Source organism: Elephas maximus, chromosome 8, assembly GCF_024166365.1.
Source record: "Elephas maximus indicus isolate mEleMax1 chromosome 8, mEleMax1 primary haplotype, whole genome shotgun sequence".
In the NCBI taxonomy this organism is placed as follows: Eukaryota; Metazoa; Chordata; class Mammalia; order Proboscidea; family Elephantidae; genus Elephas; species Elephas maximus.
In genome coordinates this window covers 13,058,488-13,079,628 of record NC_064826.1, presented here as the reverse complement: position 1 = coordinate 13,079,628, position 21,141 = coordinate 13,058,488, and the positions used below count along the sequence as shown (strand labels likewise).

General features: G+C 46.6%; 1 protein-coding gene across 2 annotated transcripts in view; it reads left to right on the top strand.

Moving 5' to 3' along the window:
• The first annotated feature begins 698 nt into the window (after positions 1 to 698).
• CHRM2 (cholinergic receptor muscarinic 2) overlaps positions 699 to 21,141 on the top strand; it is a 176,193-nt gene continuing 155,750 nt past the window's right edge. Inside the window, exons 1-2 of one of the 2 annotated variants that reach the window (XM_049893799.1) lie at positions 699 to 792; positions 1,048 to 1,180. The gene's annotated coding sequence lies outside the window, so the exon portion shown is untranslated. Of the gene's footprint in view, positions 793 to 1,047; positions 1,181 to 11,569; positions 12,492 to 21,141 lie in introns of those variants that run through there. The other variant, XM_049893800.1, reaches the window with a different exon arrangement.

The following is a 21,141-nucleotide window of genomic DNA, read 5'->3' as shown; positions in this document are numbered from 1 at the left end:
ATTGACTCCTGTTAAAAAAAAAAAATGCCAATGTCCCTCCAAGAAACCAACAATCTATGAATAGTTTACCAGGATTATGTTTACAAAGCATAACGGATTCATTCTAACACCTGGAAAACCGGGCTCAAGTATCTTCAGCGATCAGAAATCAGCTTTGAGTTCTTGCCAATATGTTGTAATCTTTCTAAGCGATCATAAACTTGCAAGAATGGAGCTGGGCCAAGGGGGCGGGGTGGTGATTGTACAGGTTCTGATCTACATCCATTGCAGATGGAGAGCTGGGCTCGGGATGGACGTGGAGAGGAGCAGAAGGAAACCTGGAGAAAAGGCTGTCATATTTGCTCAGAAGCACCGTCAAATCAGAGAGCAGAGGAGATTTCATTGGAGGAGCGCCTTCAACAGCAACTAATCCTGTCATATTGAAAGAAAATTGTAAATGTTCTCTCCAGAAATTGTCCGCCCATTGCAGCTAATCGGACACACACGCACGAACACAGACGCGCTCTCCTGCCATACCAAAGGCGCCTGGGCACAGGGACCCATCGAGCGCGCGCGCGCACACACTCACACACACACACACGCATGCACACCAGTCTGCGGGTTGGCCAAAGCCCTGAAATCGCACATCCCGCTAGGACATAGCCAGAGGCACCCGGAGTAGGTGTTGCCCTCCGCACTAATCACTCCTTCCCCAAGCACTTTGGTGAAGAAATGAATCCTGCCCAGCTCGCAGGTCCACCCAGGTCTCGGTTCTCTTTCGCTCTCCCGACTCATCTTCTCCGTGAAAGCCAGGTTTGAAAGTCTGGTTTGCATCTCCTTTGGTGTTTGGTGTGGCGGGCGGGGGCAGCGTCCATTTCACTCCAGTCTCAACCGCCACCGGGTTCCAGACGCTCCAAGCGGCTGGGACTGGCGCGGGGAGCGCGACTCTGCCGGCGCGCGCCCGAGCCCGCAGCTCCTTACCAAGCCCGGGGCTGCTCTCCCGCCTCTCCCCGCCCCACCCCTCAGGGCGGCGCGGCACCAACTCATCTTTGCCTTTTCTCTTGCAAGAACCAGGGAGACAGCGAGCCGGCGGCGGGCTCCGGACTCTGAGCGGTGCGCAGCTCGCGCCCCAGCCAGTGGCCCAGAACCGGCGAAGGGCTCCGCTGGCGCAGCCTTCACCCGCAGATCGCAGCCAGAGCAGGTATGAGCCCGCGCCCCGTGCCCACGCAGCCCCAAGCCGCGCGGGGCCCTCCTGGAGCTGGGACCAGGGCGCAGAGGTGGAGCTGGGGGTTGGGGAGTGGTCCCCCTCGGTACAGACTCGTCAACGGAAACTTTGGCCCCGGGGCTGGGAGGGCAGATGGCAGCGAGCACCGGTCTGGGAGGAAGGGGCGCGGAGTTCTGTGGAACGTGGAGAAGGCAGAGGGGAGCCGGGGGCTGCGCCTGCACGGGCAGCGTGCCCTCTCCAGCCGCCATCCCTGCGCCCTCGCCCGCCCTCTCCCCTCAGATGCAGTCATGGAAAAGGCAAGCGGAGCTTCGCCTCTCCCGCCTAGAGCCCCTCCTGCTGGGGTTCTGGCCTCCTGTCCGTGCGCGTTGGTGGCTGCGGGGTAGCCCGGCTCCGCGCGGTCCCCGCCTCCGCCTCCGGAGAAGCCCTCTGGGCGGCCGCTCTGGGTCGCGGGACCGAGGCGCTGCAGCTGTGAACCGCCGCCAAAAGGAAAGGCGGGGGGGGGGGGTGAGACTGGGGAAAGGGTCCCAGAAACGGGGAGGGGGCCTTCTGGATCCCCATCCCACTTTGTCCCCGCGCACAAGGTCTCTGTCCGGCCAAGTCGGGGACAGGGTCTCCAGCTTTGCCACCCCGCCCACCCCTCACGACCGGCCCCGGCCACCTTGGTGGTGCTCCGGGTAGGAGTCAGGGCCGCTGGCCCCCGCTGGTTCCCGCCGTCAGCACCTGGGGCCTGGCGCCAGCCACTCACCTGTAGCACGGGGGCTGGCAAGGCGCCGGACCGACAGCAGGGACATCCCTCCTGCGCGCCTGCCGGGCCTGTGCGCCCCTGGGTGGGGGCGGCCCTGCTGGAGCGGTCGGCGGAAAATGCCCCGAGTTACCGACAATGAGGAACGCACCCCGCCACTCTCTCCAGCGCCCGCAACCCTATCTTCTTCCCTTGTGCCTGCCGCCATCCTCGAGACCTCTCTGAGCCAAAAATCGTCCAAGGCCGGGTGGCCAAGCCCGCCTGGCCCTGGCCGCGAGGTCTAGGCTCGGCGTGCCTGGAAACACCGGTGCGGCAGGCACTCAGACGGGAGGAGTGCAGAGAGATGGAGGCAGCGCCTCAGGCAGGTTGTCATCTCGCCCAAGCCGTCCCCGCCCCGTGTCCCTGTGTCACTTCACGGCCACGGCTGGGCCGAGACTGCGGCCGCCAGGGCTCCGAGTGCGCCCGCCCCAGCGCGCAGCCCCCGGACTGCTCCCCGGCCTCAAGCCCCAGAATCCCCCATCGACTTTCTATTTCCCCTACTTCTTTTCTGTTTTGTTTGTTTTGCTTTTCTTTCTCTTTTTCTTAGCGCTGGGTGGCACTGGTAGCCGTGTGGTTTCCCGTCCCCTATACATGCAGACAGCAACACCGGCGCACTTCCCCACATGCCGCCACACATCGCCGGCGCCCAGTGCACAAGCGGTCCCGCCCCGCCGCCCCGCAGAGGGTGGCCAGGAGGGTAGCCAGCCCGCACTGGGGAGAGGAACCCTGGGGCCATGGAAAAACCGGCGAGACACCCGGCTTTGGATTGGGGGGTGGAGGCAGGCTCCGGGGACGTGGCACACGGCGTTCTGGCTGTGAGGAGCCTTCAGGGCGCTGGGAGCTGCAGCGCCGCAGGCCACCGCCCCGCTCGGCTTGACCCCGGGCGGCACCTTTCTCTGCCGGCCCAGGGAAGTCCAGGTGCCAGGCACTGGGGAGACCGCTCTTCGCCCCATTCCGGCCATTGTGGTGTCACGGAATTGAGAGGGCTCTGAAAGCGAGGCGCCTTGGAAACTTGGGGGTAACGAGCTGGGGTGTGCTGGGAAGGCGGCGTACGGTATTTGCAGGCATTCAGTGTGTGTGTGTAAGGAATATGGACAAGCGTTTAAGGCAGAGGTGTGCGTGGATACAGAATACATTTTCATTGGTAAGCAAAGGATACAGACGATGAGCCCCTTCGGAAGAAACACTAACCACTAGGCGAGCGTGTGCCATTGTTGGGGCCCCAGCAGCATGGGCACTGCCCATCAGGAAGTAAAGCCGGTTGTTCTGGCCCAGGGGCCGTTTCAAGCTGAGAGCCTTATTAGGCTGCAGTTCAGAAAGTGGACTTTGTAGACTGTTGTCAAAGGGATGGAAGAATTTTGTGCCAGCGATGTCGCAGTCCATGTGAAGGCTTTGGCAGCTAAAGACTCGAGAATAAGTTAATGCCAGATAAATGTTTACTGTTATTACTATTATTGATAATGTTTTCCAGTTGTTCTGTACAGTAGATAGCAACTCCCCATTCAGGCCCTTTGCTTTGCTGAGCTAAACATTCTGTCAATTAAAACTTAAAAATCAAGCTTGACCCTATAAAGAGGGGAAAAACTCTAGCCACCCCAGCTTTTAAAGCTCTGTGGATGAGGTGAGGGTGGTAGTGGCAGAAGGTGTTGGGATCCCAAATTCAAGGTGGGCCGCCTGGTAGCTCCTTGGTCTTCCTGCAAAGGAAAGAGGCGTGTGTGTTTATTTACTTGTGTCTGAGAACATAGGGGGTTTGACTGTTTCCAGCAGAGTTCAAGTACAAAAGGACCCAAAGGACATGCTGCATCTCCCAGCTGACTTCAGAGGCAGATGTGGAAAGGTCTGGTAGTCTAAGACAGGTAAAAGTCCCTTTGAAATGCCTCCTCAATCTCAGAATTTTGGGGGGCAGAGGTTGCTATCCTTACATTAAAAACAACAGAAAACCCTCTCAAGGTGGCCCTGTCTCCTGCTTTGCCCAGTCCAGCCCCAAAATCAGGCAACCAGATGTAAGTGTGGCCACAAGTTCCCATTTCCAATTCCAATTCCAGGGCCGCTGGCCCCAAGGGTCAAGGATCTTAGAGGGAGGGGCAGCTTCAGAGGGCCAGCAGGTGTGATGCTGTCGTAATGGAGGAGGACCTGCTGATTAGGGCTCGGACAGCTCTCAGATCCACAACAATGAGCAAAGTTAAAGCAAGCAGCCAAGAGGAAGAAGCGTGGAAAGTAGAATAAAAGGGAAAGAAAGAAGGAATCAGAGAAGGAAAAATAACAGAGGACAAAGGTCTGTGGGTATGCCACTCGTAGCTGCCTTAAATGCTGGGCTTGACCTCTGTCACCAGTGCCAGTCCTTGTTTGGGGGTGTGCCGGACAGAATGCAGAGCAGTAATTGTTTTTAACATGACCGCCTAAACCCCAGTCTTAATCTTGTCTTAACTTTCTTCACTTTACCCAATAGGATCAAGAGATTTTTTTCCACAGTTCCCTTTAGGGACTATTTTTCTTTAATCGACTTGACGGCGTTGGGTTTTTTTGGGTTACACTTACATTTGAGTTGGTTTGGTATCTCATGATGGGGACTCTGTGTGTCATTTTCCTTGATGGACTCCTATGTATCACACACTGTGAATATCTTGATTGCCGTCGTGAACAGCCGGTGTGCATTTCCTATTATCTATCCCTGCTGCGTTTACCTGTGTTCCACTGGGCAGGTGCAGGGGCTGCTTTCATTAGGGACATTAGTGCCCGTGTACTGAGTACATACCCCACAGCTGAGCTGGGCCACCTTGTGGTGGAGGTGGTGATGGATGGTGGTGGTGATGGTGATGGTGGTGGTGGAGGAGGTGATGGTTGTGGTGGTGGTGATGGTGGTGATGGTGGTGATGGTGATGGTGGAAGAGGTGGTGGTGATGGTGATGGTGGTGGTGGAGGCGGTGATGGTGGTGGTGGTGATGGTGATGGTGGTGGTGGTGATGGTGATGGCGGTGGTGGTGGTGATGGTGGTAATGGTGGTGGTGGTGGTGATGGTGGTGATGGTGGTGGTGATGGTGGTGGTGGAGGTGGTGGTGGAGGTGTTGGTGGGGGAGGTGGTGGTGGTGATGGTGATGGTGGTGGTGATAGTGATGGTGATGGTGGTGGTGGTAGTGGTGGTTGTTGTGGTTGTTGTGGTGGTGATGGTGGTGGTGGCAGTGATGCTGGTGGTGGTGGTGATGGTGGTGATGGTGACAGTCATGATAGTCATGCTGGTGGTGATGGTGATGGTGGTGGTGATGGTGGTGGTGATGGTGATGGTGGTGGTGATGGTGGTGGTTGTGCTGGTGGTGATGGTGGTGGTTGTGGTGGTGGTGGAGGTGGTGGTGGGGGAGGTGGTGGTGGTGATGGTGGTGGTGCTGGTGGTGGTGGTGATGGTGGTGGTGGTGACGGTCATGATAGTCATGCTGGTGGTGGTGGTGGTGGTGGGGGAGGTGGTGGTGGGGGAGGTGGTGATGATGGTGGTGATGGTGATGGTGGTGGTGATGGTGGTGGTGACGGTGGTGGTGTAGTGGTAGTGGTGGTTGTTGTGGTGGTGATGGTGGTGGTGGTGGTGATGCTGGTGGTGGTGATGGTGACAGTCATGATAGTCATGCTGGTGGTGGTGATGGTGATGGTGATGGTGGTGGTGGTGGTGATGCTGGTGGTGGTGGTGTAGTGGTAGTGGTGGTTGTTGTTGTGGTTGTTGTGGTGGTGGTGGTGGTGGTGGTGGTGGTGATGCTGGTGGTGGTGGTGATGGTGGTGATGGTGACAGTCATGATAGTCATGCTGGTGATGATGGTGGTGATGGTGATGGTGGTGGTGGTGATGCTGGTGGTGTTAGTGTTGGTATTGTTGGTGGTGGTGGTGGTAGTGGTGGTTGGGGGAGGGTATGTGTGAGGTGAGTAAAACAGGGCATCTCTTTTTGAAAAGGCATTTTCCATAGAGTGCTTTCTAAGTCCCTGGCACTGTCCTAAGTATTTTATATGTATTATATTATCTGTTCAGAAACCCTGGTGGTGTCGTGGTTAAGTGCTATGGCTGCTAACCAAAAGGTCGGCAGTTCAAATCCGCCAGGCGCTTCTTGGAAACTCTGTGGGGCAGTTCTACTCTGTCCTATAGGGTTGCTATGAGTCAGAATCGGCTCAATGGCAGTGGGTCTTTTTTTTTTTTTTTAATATTATCTGTTGCATCAGTGTTTTATCCCCACTGTTTAAGATAGTGCCTGGTATCACTGAGGAGTTCATTTAATATTAAATGAGTAAATAAGGGAATCCATATCCTCATTTTACCATTGCAACAATTCTACGAAGTGGGTGTCATTTTCCTAATTTTACAGAGAGGAAGCAGCATTCAGAGGGGTCAGGTCATGGCCCAAGGTCACGCAGCTAGTAACTTGCAGCACCTGGATTCAAACACTGAAGTCCAGAGTCTTGGCTCCTTGGCTGTGCTGATGACTCTTTACAGACGTCATTGCATTGTTTTCCATGTGTTTGGGGAAAGCAAAACGGTGGTGTTCAGGGTTCAAGGATATTCTTCCCATCCGTTTAATTTAGCTCTGCATATTCTTCTTGGATCCCCTAAACCCAAGCAGGGAAGATTCCGGACTGCCTGGGCTCTTGGTTGGCACAGCATGCTTGTCTGTTTACGTGGCGATTGCCTGTGTCAGAGAAAAGCCAGGGCACCAGAACTTGGTGACGTTTTGGCAGGTGCCATTTCTACCTATCAGCTCTCCTGAGGCATCACTAAATAGGTTTTCTTTGGTCCCATGCAGAAGGATAAGAGAGAATTTTGATATCATCCACTTTAACTCGTGATAGTGCTGAAGTGGATGGAGGAACTTCTCTAAGGTCACGTAGCTAACTGTGAACCCTCCAAGAGCACACAGCACAACTTCTAGTCTTGTTGTCTCTTCTTTGTGCCATGCCAGGTGACAGATTGTTGGAGCCTACAGTTCTGAATTTCAATGGCACCTTTTAATTTTAATTAGAACTTTTTATCCACCGTTTCTCTGGAAGGCGCAATGTGACATTATCAAACTACTGTTAGCAAAGGGCGAGGTCAGTTCTAGCTGGTTTGCCTCCTTTCGTTCTTTGTATATACCTGTCTTAACTTTATTCTCCCCCCCCCCTTTTTTTATCTTCACATGTTCAAGTTCCTTCTTTTATGCTATGACCTAAATATAAAATATACAATCATCTTAACTGGTGCTGTTACCATGGTAATACTTCATGGTAGATAAGGGCACACACTAAAAAATCAGTTTCTTTCATTAGCAGTGGAATTCCTTCTCTCTCCCCTTCTCTCTCTCCCTCTCCCTTTCTCTCTCTCTCTCTCTCTCTCTCTCTCTCTCTCTCTCTCTCTCTCTCTGAATGATGCCATCTAGTGTTCAGTGAGAGCAAGTGCATTGGTTTGGATGGGACAAGAATGTTTTTAAAACTTACACGAGGAATTTCAATTACTGTTTGAAATGGACATAAGCCAGAAAGACAAGACCTTTAATTAATCCATTTTTAAGCAAAAAGATTAGTAGAAGGCATCTGTCACACAGGCATGTTAAGTGCTATTTTTTATGTAGAACTCTAGACGGTTACGGGAAGAAGGGGCTATTTATACCCTTGTATTTTTTTTTTTTATGTTTGACACTGTAGTGAAAATGTTTCTGTGGAAAAGAAAGAGATGGCATTGAGGTATCTCTGGGAGAAATTTTTTATGGAATATTCTATATGCGTTCGAGTCTTTAAGACTTCAAAATAGAAGTCTTCTATCTTTAGAATGGAACATATTTCTTGCTGGTCATACACATGTATTTTTTTAGATGAGAATCTTGGCAGTTTTATTCTATAGGATTACATGGGTATTCCGACTATTGGGTCTCTATGAGTCAGAATAGCAGTGAGGATAATCGGTTATCATGTATTTTGTTTCCTCTACCCCCCCATCACCCCTGCACATCTAGTCAGTTACGGCTCAAGTCAGTTCTCTCTCTCAGACCTCTCTAAAATCCATCAGCTCCTCTCCGTCCACACATGGTTTTCAGACCTTTAGCGTTGCTCACAGGAACTCCCGCCCGAGCCATATGTTGCTGCTGGTCTCCAGTCCTCCCTCCTGTCTCTAGTACAGTCTCTCCTCACACTCGAGTGGCCTTTCCGAAATGCAAATCTGAGCATGTCATTCTCCTGCTAAAAATTCTTCAGTGTTTCTCAAATGTCTAGGATAAACCCCCAAATCAAACTCACAGGAGCCCCTCAGTGAACAGTCAAAGTCTCTTCGCCTGCCTTATGTCCAGCAGCCACGCCTTCATTCCCGGCTGTGCAAGGAGAGGGTGCATATAAATGTTGTCGTTACTGGACACTGTTGAGTCTGTGCTGACTCATAGCCTCCACATAGGACGGAGCAGAACTCCCCCATAGGGTTTCCTAGGCTGTAAATCTTTACAGGAGCAGATTGCCAGGTCTTTTTTCCCGTGGAACCACTGGTGGGTTGGAATCAAAGACCATTCAGGTAGCAGCTGAGAGTTTAACCATTGCACCACCAGCCCAAAATAAGTAAGTAAATAAATAAAACCGATCGCAGTCGAGTTGATTCTTATCCACAGTGACCCTAGAGGACAGAGTAGAACTGCCCCATAGGGCTTCCAAGGAGCGGCTGGTAGATTTGAACTGCCAACCTTCTGGTTAGCAGCTGTATCATTTAACCACTGTGCCACCAGGGCTTCTTATAAATACCTTAGGGTACTGATTGGTTCAGAGTAAATGCTAAATAAATATTGGCCAATGTATTTTTTTCTTTGTCTTTTTCCTCTTCTTTATTTTCTTCTTCGCCTCTTCCTACTCCAGCTTTTTCTTCTTCTCCTCTTGCTTCCTCTTCTTGTTTTTCTCCTCCACCTTGCTCTTCATCGTTCTAATCTTTCTCCTTCTCTTCCTTCCCTCCTCTCTCCTCCTCTTCTTTCCCATCTAATTTGTTATTATCACCATCACACTAAGCTCTAGCCATCCCAAACTAATAATAATAGCTAAGACAAGCTTTGGCGTGGCAGGCATTTTTGCTGAACATTTTACACCCTGTAGCTCATTAATCTCCTGTAACATTTCCTTCCTTGTGACTAGCGCATTGCCTGGTATACACTGGGTATTCAGTGTAGGTTTGCTATTTTGATATGCATAGCCAATGTAATAATCACGGACTTTCCTGGCACTTAATATTCACACTGAAAATGTTTATGATGATGAAAACAAGGGTATTGTATTTCAAAGAGCTGTGCGGGGTTGGCTGAATTGCTTTGTTGGGTATTAAACTGAACTAGCCGCAAAAGGGTTAACCTGTGGAAGTGCCAGGCAACTTGAGTGATTTGAGACGGTGCCTTAGCGGAGCAACAACCAGAACCTTTCAGGGATGCTGATGCAGTCTGGGATGAGAATAGAGACCACATTTTTACACAAGACAGCAGAATACATTGAAAATGTGTTAGCCATAGAGAGCTTTATCTTTTTTTCCCATTTCTTGCATAGATGGTGTATAACTCTTTACATATGCATAGGTTTCCACCCCTCCCCTCCATTTTATTGCACCAAAGAAGCTGTAAGCATCTCCATCAGCTAAACACTATTTTAAGTTCAACTTTGCAGCTGATGGATAACATACAGTAACAACTACTACAAAACGGAAGATCTGTATTTTTAAGATCGGTGAAATAAGTAACGCAGTATGTGATAGGGTTGTGTATTTAGTGGGTGCAGGAAAGCAGGCCCTCTCTTTTCAGAGGCTAAGCATCCTCTGCTCCCTGGCTGCTGATCTCATGGCGGATCCAGTTCCACTTCTTCAGCAGTCAGTCATCACAGTAGCAAAGAACAGTGCTTTGAATGACTAGACTCTGAAAGTGTTCAATTACAACTCTCATCTAAAAAGTCTGGTCAGGGAGATTAATTCACCGGTTCAGGACCTGAAATAGTGTCTTCCTCTTGCAAAGACTTGGATTCCTGCAGAATCAGGGGTCAGGCCAAGCATCCTACGTGTCTAAGAAGCACCCCAGGTGATACCGGTGCGGGAATCTCGGGACAACATTTTAAATAATCCCAGGTGGAAGAATGGGCAGCTAAAGGGCCTTGAAGAGGCAAGCCAGCAGGATGCTCAGTGCAAATGTGGGTGATAACATCAGCACACAAGTTTTCCATCCCTTCGCCGTCCAGCCCAGCCTGGGAACTCAGTTGTGGCTAGAGGCTTTTTGGTGTCCTAGGGGATAAGCAACCATAGATAAAGGTCTTCTCTTCTCTTTTATATGACTAGATACCTGCAGTTGAGGTGGACACAGGCCTGCAGGCAAGCCCTATGTCTTTAGAGCTGAATCAGGCCTGGCCTTTGAAGAAATAAGTCCATTTCTTTTCTATGCCTTGCTCCATGTGTCCTGCCTCCATAATTCCTCTCCCTCTCCCTGACACCTTCACAGACCGGATGTATCTTCACCATCCAAAAGCTCCGTCCACGCTCTTCTACCTGGCAGAATTCTGTTCAGGCTGTCATTAGTATTCTAGCTGGGTCAGCACTTGGCCTCCTTCTCCCTCCTCTCTCCTAGCCCTGTTGTTGGGTGCCATCAACTCCATTCCGACTCATACCGACTGCCTCGTAGGGTTTTCTTGGCTGTAATCTTTCCGGGAGCAGATTACCAGGTCTTTCTCCCACAAAGCCAGTAGGTGAGTTCAAACCACCAACCTTTCCGTTTGCAGCCAAATGCTTAACTGTTGAGTCACCGGGGCTCCTTCTCCCAGCCTTAGTGGAGGAGTTAGTGAGATTTAGGGAGCTGTCTTACGTGTTAATGGGGAGACATTTCACTATTACCATTGTGCAGTGTTGGTGCCCTATGACCATCCCAAGTGAGGCACTGGTGTAATACTTGCTCTGGGAATAGGGAAGGTACCATAATGGTTCCTGATGTCTTTATTCATCCTGAGTCATGAAGAAGATCCTTCCCACTTCAATAAAGCAAAGCAGCTTACTTCCCACCCAAGCCCAGCTCATAAACTAGATGCAGCAACATAGGCCGAAGAGTCTGGGATGCCTTTATTATGCAGGAGTGCTTTAGAGGCAGGGGAGATGGGGGGCCACAGAATCTCCCAAAGGCCGATTTTTCCCGCTTTCCATAAAAGCTAAGCATAGAATAACTTGATTGGTAGAGGGAATAAAGTGAATTTCACACACAGTTTCATACTGTTGAACACAAGGAAGATTTTCTAGCACTGCGTCTTCTAGCACTGGTACAGAGGGAAGAGGCTTCTCCCATAGCCAGCATGAAAATGGGAAATGATATGGAAAGGTAACTTAAGTGTGTCCTCTGGAGAACTCCACGGCATTTGGTTTCATTTTAGGGAGAAGACTAAGAGTGGCCCCAGGGCCAAAGCATGCCCCCCAGATCTGCTCACTGTTTCTTGCTTTAGCCCCAAAATTATTATTATTATTCTTATCAGATTTTATTGGCCGAGTGGGCAGTTATGTCTTCGCACATAAGCCTAAATATGAAAGCCTTTTAGTTTTGCTTTGTGCTGGATGCTGGAGGTGCAAAAGGCAGGGAGAAGGATGGACCATAGAGGTTTAAATTCTGTTGTCTCTGGCAGCTGGGTGTCACTCAAAGGTAAATACCTATTGCGGCCCAATCAATCCCAACTCATTGTGGCCCTATTAAAAAAAAAAAAAACCAAACCCATTGCCGTTGAGTCGATTCCAACTCATAGCAACCCTATAGAGCAGAGTAGAACTGCCCCATAGAGTTTCCAAGGAGCACCTGGTGGATTCAAACTGCTGATCTTTTGGTTAGTAGCGGTAGTACTTAACCACTATGCCACCAGGGTTTCCAGTGACCCTATAAGCAGGGCAGAGTTACCCAAAAAGCAAGATATGAACAGGCCCAATTGTGCCTTCCCACCAATCTGCAGTGTACAATTTCACCTGTCCCCCACCACGTCAAAGATGTGAAATTGCTCACCACAGATTAGCAAGTAAATACAATTAAGCCAGTGCGTACCATGCTCAATGCAAGCCAGTGTGTACTGTGCTTACCGGGTAATCCGTCCCTGCCTAAAAGACAGAGCAGAACTTTCCCATAGGGTTTCCAAGGCTGTAATCTCCTTAGAAAGCAAGGATGGTGAGACTTCATCTCATGGACTTTGGACATGTTATCAGGAGGGACCGGTCCCTGGAGAAGTACATCAAGCTTGGTAAAGTGGAGGGTCAGAGAGAAAGAGGAAGACCCTCAACAGGATGGATTGACACACGGGCTGCAACAATGGGCTCAGACATAGCAACGATTGTGAGGATGGTGCATTTCATCCTTTTGTACGTAGGGTCGCAAGGAGTCGGAACCTACTCAACAGCACCTAACAACAACAATAACAACAAAAATCTTTACCGAAGTAGGCTGTCACGTCTTTCACAGAGCAACTGTGGATTCAAATCGCCAGCCTTTCGGTTAGCAGGCAAGCACTTAACCACAGCACCGCTGGGGCTTCTTCAAAGGTAAATAAACAGTCCCCAATTTTTTTTTTCTGTAATTTTAAAATCAGCGTGACTGAGTATCTTCCATGCCTTTGACTGTTAGGGGCAATTCCAGAAAGTTGGATGAGATACCCTTCCATGATGACAGTAATGACAACGAAAACAATGAAACAACAGCTGCTCTTCCTTAAGGGTCCGCCAGATTTTAGAACCTCGAGGTCATTTGTAGATCTCACAACAACCCTCTGTGGTACAGGGTTGTTATTCTTTCCTTGTAAGTCTAGAAGTTGAGGCTCAAAGACATTAAATAACTTGTCCTAGGTCATGGTGCTGGGTCCCGTCAAGTCGATTTTTGACTCATAGCAAGCCCGTGTGACAGAGTAGAACTGCCTCATAGGGCTTTCCAGGCTGTAAGATTTACGTAAGCAGGTCTTTCTCCTGCTGAGGCGAGCACTTAACCTTTGTGCTACCAGGGCTTCTAGGTCTAGCGTGGGTTAATTGCCTTGGGTGTCAGACCCAAGTCTAACGTCAAAGATTTTTTTTTTTTTAATTTGTTTTGGTTTTTGTTTGCTTGTTTTGTTTTATTCTAACATAAGCAGGTTTTTAAAGATTATATTATTTGGCATCTCATTACAAATAAAGCCAAGGAAAAGAGAAAGGGAAGATGGAAAAAAAAATAGATGCAAGTCACACTTTGAGTCAGTGTTCAGAAAATGGAATCACGAAAAGAAAGTTCGTATCAGAGGGATCAGTGTCAGATGAGATTTAGAATCTTTGTCTGGGCCACTAGTTGTTCTCGGGTGCCATCTAGTCGGTTCCAACTCATAGCTACCTTATGTACAACAGAACAAAACCCTGTCCGGTCCTGTGCTATCCTCACAATCATTGCTGTACTTGAGCCCATTGTTGCAGCCACTGTGTGGGTCTTTGCCTTTTTCGCTGATCCTCTACCAAGCATGATGTCCTTCTCCAGGGACTGGTCCCTCCTGATAACATGTGCAAAGTATGTGAGACGAAGTTTCCCCTTCCTTGCTTCTAAGGAGCATCCTGGCTGTACTTCCTAGCCATAATCTCTTAAAAAAAAAAAAAAAAAGTTGGTTTCGAGTTGATTCCGATTCATGGTGACACCATGTGTGCTAGGGTAGCACTAAGTTTCATAGGGTTTTCAATGGTTGATTTCTTGGAAGTAGAATCACCAGGTCTTTCTTCCTGGGTGCCTCTGGGTGAACAGCAGCCCAGAGAGCACCTTAACCCTTTGCACAACCCAGGGACTCCACCAACCTCCTGGCTTAGTTTAATCTAAACCAGGTTTTGAGTTTGAAAGTGCTTGCTCCTTCATAGCTCCCAGGGAGCTCTCTCTAGACACAGAGGAGTAAGAGTCTCAGCAAGGCTTCCGGGTTTGGAAGGCATAAAACACAATTACATGGACATTTACAAAACCTACACATGTTGGCACATTTCTGTTGACTATGGAAACAGGATTGATGAAATGTTATTATTTGATCTTCTATTTCATGCTGCTACATCTATCGCCTTTGTCTGGAAAACAGTTACTATTACTTAACGTTTACCTCTGCATTGCAGGCGCACACACAAAAGGCCAAAGGAGCTAATTGCTCTGAGGGATGAATTATCAGTAGATAAACACCCTTCCGGTTTACTTGTCCGTTGTCAACTCTAATCTCTTGTTTGTGTGTTCCAAGGCTCCTGAGAATCATTAGTGTCTCTGGGTAAATGATAACACCAGGTAATTTTTTTTTAACAATTAATTGGAATTTCACACTCTTACATTTCAATATCAGTCAATATTTTTACACGCTGACACTTTTAATCAAGGATTATCTTTCACAGGAGGGCTACAGTGGGGCCCTAATTAATTAAAGTGATAATTGCTCCTCTCCCTGGCTGTTTGTTAGTTACATAACGCTTTCTTCAGGAAATTCACATCCTTAGCATCCCTTTTTAAAATTCTCCCATTCATAAGGAGGCACCTTGGTTTCGAGCTGTGTAAGAATTTACTGAAAATTCCATTTTTAAAAAATTTTTTCTGGCAGTGAGACAGAAAGGAGGTTATATTTACTTACCCCCAACTTTTCATATTGCAACACAATAAAATGACATCTTTCTGTCACTGAAGTGTTCGGGTTGAATTCCAGTGGTCATTTTCAGGGTAGAAAGAGGTTGTCAAATGTCTCTTCTTTGATGTCCACTAGCTTGTCTGCCACAGGGCAAGTTTCCGTGGTCCATTCCTTTAGAAATTTCCCTGCATTTCTCAACCCTCAGCTGCCTAATTGCTCCCAGCTCTCCGTAGCTTTTTCAGCACATAAGGTTTGTTATATTTTTCCCTCTGGTTTAATCCCATTATTTTAGGAGACATTTGAGTCTAAGCATTGGCTCTAATTGGCAGCCTGCTGTCATCTCTAACAGATAATGCTCCTATTCCTATACTATTTTTACACTCCCTTGTGGCATAGTGGTTAAGAGCCACGGCTACTAACCAAAAGGTCGGCAGTTCAAATCTACCAGGTGCTCCCTGGAAACCCTATGGGGCAATTCTACTCTGTACTATAGGGTCACTGTGAGTCGGAATCAACTCTATGGATATGGGTTTGGGTTTTTTACATTGTTTTTTATGTGAGATGCATTTTCAGAAATGATTGATGGGGACTCAAAATCTGTTAGCTGATTTCCCTAAGACTGTGGAATACAGATCATTTGGAATCATTTGCTCTCTGCACCATTTATTGTCAGGTTTTTAAAAGGTCAGCCCTGTTTGCTTCTTTTAATTAAATTAGTGTGACTTATTCATTCCACTGGCAGCAAACATTTGACTACATTTAAAAAATTATTAATTCTCCCAAATGCCTGTGTACGCTTGCTCTATTTTTCTAATATGATTGAAAATGAAAGTTGACGTTAGCAATTCCTTTATCTAACATTCTACTTTTTTTTTTTTGTTATTGTTGCTCTGTATAATTAAGGAAAGCCATCTTTACTTCTGGCACCAGTTTTTCCTTTTGTATTTTCATTAAATTATTTTTTTATTTTTTTGCTTGTTCCTTGAAGATAAATTTTAGCTGTGCATTAGAGAAATATTTTCTTTTAACCATGCATGTTATATGAGTTTATTCTTGTGTTTGATTTTTCTCTACTCTTAGACATTTCCAAGTTCTTCAATTCTGGAACTTTCCAGCAATATTCACAAAACCCCTCTTCTGAATATTTTAACTTTATCTCTTTTTTTTCTGCTTCCTTCATGTCACCTCTATCCCCATTTCAGCACTTCCAGAGAAAAGAGCATCGCTACTTGGCATCTTGTGGTTCCTGTTTAACTAACCTTTATTTTCCCATATTATATTTCCCACAAGCAGTCTTTGTTTTGTAATTCAGGCAACAAAAATCTCTCACCTCTCTGTGGAAGGATTTAAATGGTTTGTTTATCCAGTTTTGGCAACTCTTCTGCTCCCTCGAGTCTGTAAATACAGGAGGGGAAGGAAGGACATCACAGAGCCGTTTCTCTTCCATTTCTCTTTCTCAGCTGAGCTTCCAAACCTCAGCAGTCATGGTCATGAGGAAGCTAAGGAAAAAAGCTGAAAACCTACCTAGGATGTTTCTGTTGACAACTCAGTGAGAGATGGTAAACCTTCATTTATTTTACCAACAGTGGGCAGCACATTCTTATTTCTACTGAGAAGTGAGAGAAGTCCTCAGAGGTTGCTTAGTCCTCCTCTGGGTTGTGCCCTTTCCTCTCTTCTCTGCCGCTAGGAAAATTGATGCTGCTTAATATATTAGCCTAATTGTTCCAGTTAACTAGACCCGGCCCTTGCACTGGGCAACTAATGGTACCCACTTTCTCACTTGACTCTTCACACCTTCACTTGGGCTTGCTTGTTGACTTACACATGTTCCTTATGTCTTTTACCTTGATGTACTCTGCTACTAACCTAAAGATTGGTGGGTCCAACCCCCCCAGCTTGGTGATCTGCTTCTGTAAAGATTACAGCCAAGAAAACCCTGCGGTTTTTCAACTCTGTAACACGTGAGGTCGCCTTGAGTCGGAATCGACTAGCCGGTAATGAGTTGGGTTGGGTTTGGTTACACAATGAGGCTCTCTTTGATAGTCTTTCGTTTCGTCAGAAAACTGCTCCTTCAAGGCAGCATCTGTGTCCCTTTTTTTCCTTCTTCTCAGTATTGAAGCTCTGATGCCTAGTTATATTCTTGGCACAGAGCAGAGCTCAATAAGTATTTATTGAATAATGATTTTATGCCACCACTTTGCTAAGTTCCGAGTTTTCTACATCCCCAACTTGGTTCTTCTATTGGTCTCATTACAGCAAGTCATCTTTTTCTGAAATAGCTCAGAGCATCTCTCTTGGTGGGTAAAATTTTCCTTTCAGAATAAATCTGTCTGGAAACACTATCCCCCTTTTAAAACAAATTCTTCATCTAGACCTGAGCAAAATTTTCTCTGGGCTGGCTTTGCAGGTATATGATAGTTTCAGTTTGCTTAAGTTGGTCTAATTAATCTCTAGTGAAAAAGACGCAACTTAATTATTTTTACACACAACTTATGTAAACACAAAGCTAAGCCAGCACAGATCACGTATGATTTAAATAGGCTGTTTTTCCCCCTATACAAGATATGGTTTATAGCACCATTGACACTGAGCTTGACCCCACCTACAAGATACAGGTAGATGTTCTCCAAAGATGGAACACATTTGCATCATGGACATAAGTACCATTCTGAATAACTTGCCATACTATAGACTTGGCCTTATTCATAGAATTGGAGTATTCATTCATTTATTGTTTTTTAAAATATCTTTTATTATGTTTTTGATGAAAGTTTACACAGCAAATTAGGTTCCCATTTAACAATTACTACACAAATTGTTCAGAGACATTGGTTATGTTTTTCACAATGTGTTAATATTCTGACTAATTGCCTTAGGGGTATTTCACTTCCAGCCTCCTTACCCTTTCATTTTTGCTTTAGAGCAATTGTTGACCATGTGGTCTCGTATAGTTTTTTTTAAGGTGCACAGTACTCACTGGTAATATTCCTTATTTTATGAACCAATCTGTTATTTAACTAAGAGGAGACATCAGGGGGTATTCAAGGTTTATGGAATATCTCAGGGTGATAGTCTGGGGGAGATCTGTAGTCTCAGCCAGTCCAGTAAGTCCGGACTTTTAAAAAATTTGAGGTTCTTTTCCACGTTTTTCTACCCTTTTATCAGGGTCCTTATTCAATCTGTACGCTGAGCAAATACTCTGAGAAGCTGGACTATATGAAGAAGAACGAGGAATCAGGATTAGAGGAAGACTCATAAACAACCTGCTATCTATTTTGGCCCTGAGCAGAATATTTGTTAGTCGTAGCTGGGCACCATCTAGTTCTTCTGGTCTTAGCATAGATGAGGCCATAGTTCATGTAGACCATTAGCTCTGAAGACTAGTTTCTTGTCTGAGTCTTTGGTTTCCTTCTTTCTCTTTTGTTCCAGAGGAGCTAAGACCAATAGTTTTATTTTAGATGGTCATTTATTCTTTTGTTCATTCATGTAACAAATATTTGCTGAACGTATTTTTTGCTCATGACACCATGCTTATGCCCTAGCTTATCGCTTTCCTGCTTGACCCTCTCTCCATCATCACATAGGAATATCAGTAGAGGGAGGAGAGACACACTACAGTCAAGTGCACCTTCCACCCCCTCTCCTACACAAGGCTTAGCATCTCCTCATAAGGCCACTGCTGCAGCCATGGTGCCTGGGGTAGAACAGTGCTCCCTGGCAGGAGAACTGCTTACTGCCCTTCAGCATCTCCTAGAAGCTTAAGAAAGAGAAGGTTTAAGTGTGTTTCTTTGTCTTGAGGCTCAGGTATGTTACACTCCCAACCCAAAACCCCATTGCGTTCGAGTCGATTCCGACTCATAGTGACCCAATAGCACGGAGTAGAACTGCCCCATAGAGTTTCCAAAGAGCGCCTGGTGGATTCAAACTGTTACACTCCCACGTATTGTGAAATAGTGATTAAGAATACACACTTTGGAGACTATTTAGTTGTTGGTTTACTTTTAGTTCCCTCAGCTTCATAGAGTCAAGGATTTAGTGGGGTGTTCAACGTCATCTAGTTTGAGACGTTTATTTTAGAGTTAAGGAGACTGTGACCAAGAAACCCAAGTGGGCTGACTTGAGGGGTGCACTGCTCTGAGGTGACAGAACTAGAATTGGGTCTGAATATTGTACAAACCAACCAACTATCAATTCTATTACTCCACTTTGATGACCCTTATGTAATGTGCGATGTAATTATTATAAATTTTGGAGTTTACTTCCTTAAACTAGTCATCTGAGGCTGTAAAACTCGCTTGATATTCTTCCACATTTGTGTGGGACTATGTGTTGCTATGATGCTAAACAGGTTTTAGTGGAGCTTCCAGACTAAGACAGACTAAGAAAGGCCTGGAGATCTACTTCTGAAAATTAGCCAGTGAAAACCCTGTGGATGTCTGATCCTCATCCAAGCTGGGGATGGTGCAGGACTGGGCAGTGTTTTGTTCTGTTGTGTGTGGGGTTGCCTTCATCCGAGGGCCCTATTTGACAGCAGGTAACAACAACAAAGCTCTCAGTAGCTTTATAAAGGAATCTCATGATTTAGTGGTGAGATTCTATGTTGGAAGGGCTGGTGTTCAAACATGATTGCCTGTCACATGACATGTACAATGTGGATGCCAACTAATGAGAATGTGTAGGCCATTACGCCATTCTGGTGGGTATCTGCTGAGGATCAACCCCGGTAAAAATGTGCTACTCTCATCTCGAGAGTATTTACTGTCCTACTTCCCGGAGGTTTTGGAAATATGTCCATTCATTTTTGCTAGCAAATTGCATTTAAAGAATTAGAGTTTTCATTACTCCTTGCAGTATCTTTGTGGGGCAACATTTAAAAAAATACAATATCCATGCTTATAAAAATAAATCAACTCAAACTTTTAACTCTATGTAATCAAGAATAATTGAAAACAAATTACCCAATGTATTGTTCCCTAGAGATGTGTGGCAACTTTTTAAAAAGTGGAAGAAAATAGGATGGATGAAGTCTTTTATAAAACAACATCAAATCCACTTCTTTCTTACTTCTCCATTTCATGAGGTCATTAGGAAACTGTTGTCACGTCTACTGCCAAACTGGCAAAAATTGTCCATGCGGTACCTTTAGAGAGAGAGAGAAGAACAGATTGGCAAGCTGCATTTTGATCTCATCTCTCCCAATTCTATCAATACACTTTTCTTCCAAACAGGAGAGTAATTCATCCTGAGATCCTGACAAACATAAGTGTCATCAGCTTCTCCATAAGTATTTCCAAAATGAAATACACATTTTTGTTGCTGTTTTCTTTTGCTGCGTTTTATATCAGGGGAAAGCAGAGGAATAAAGCATTTGGTGGTAGGCTGAGGAATTAGCGTTGTCCAGGACACTGAGCACGTCATGGTCCAGAGACATTTGCAGTGAGGTGACAGAATCCTCTCTCCAACCACTGTCGCTTAGACTGAGAACGTGATGTGCTCCTGGGGAACGCTGGGAAGGCACTTGCAAAGCTATTTTAAGAGGCGTTTGGAACTCTGAGAGGACAAGGAAGCATAGGAGAACATGCCAGAAGCCTGGTTTGTAAATAATGTATTCTCTTTAGGGGTTACTTAGTGGCAAAATCAAAAAAAGGGTGTTTTGCCAGGAAATAAAGCTGCCTATTTTGCCTGGCTAGAAGAGAAGTCTACACTAAGTGAAGACCTCAAATTAAGACCAGAACACTTCAAAACGATCACAGGAAATCTGCCGCTTGTTTGTTGGTTTGTTTTGTGCTTCTCCTCCGTGTGTGCCCCCATACTCACTGAAAAGCTGACACCATTAGTTGGTACAGCCACCCAACAGAAGACAGATGGGATTCTGTGTTCAGAGAGCTAGGTTTGATGAGGCTAAAGGTTAAGCTGTTCCCACCCTTTTAGAAAATGTTTCATCCATCTTCACATAGGCCCAGAGCAAAAAGGAATTGGACAGGGATGGCAACGCTTGTTTGGCAGATTTTGTGCCCTTTTAACTATGGAGCATGTAGTCCCTAGCTGGCACAAATGGTTAAGCGCTAGGCTACTGAATGAAAGGCTGGGCGTTCAAATCCAGCTGGGGCCAGCATGGAAGAAAGGACTGGTAATCTGCTTCCAAAGGGTTATAGCCTTGAAAAGCCTATGGAGCACAATTCTACTCTGCACATATGGGGTCACCATGAGTTGGAGCCGACTACCCAATGGCAACTAACAACAACAAAAGCCATGGAGCAAAGTGAGAAAAAGACAGGACCCTGGAGTCTCCCTACCTTCTCAGTCTGTGGTGCAACCATGGATTTCAAAGACCTGAGCACAGGCTGCTTGCAAAGCTGCGGCGGTCTGGGCAGCTCACTCAGACCTATCCTGGAAGCATAGTTCAAACCCCAGAGGCATCATCTTTATACACATGAAGAGGACATCATCTTTATTTAAAACTGATGAAATCCATCCCTAACTTCAGTACAAGTCTCATCTTGCTATTCAGCATTATGAAACTCACTCTTCTGTCTCCCTATAGTATTCAGTTGGTCCAATATTTGGTAGAAAGCACATGTAGGCACTTAATA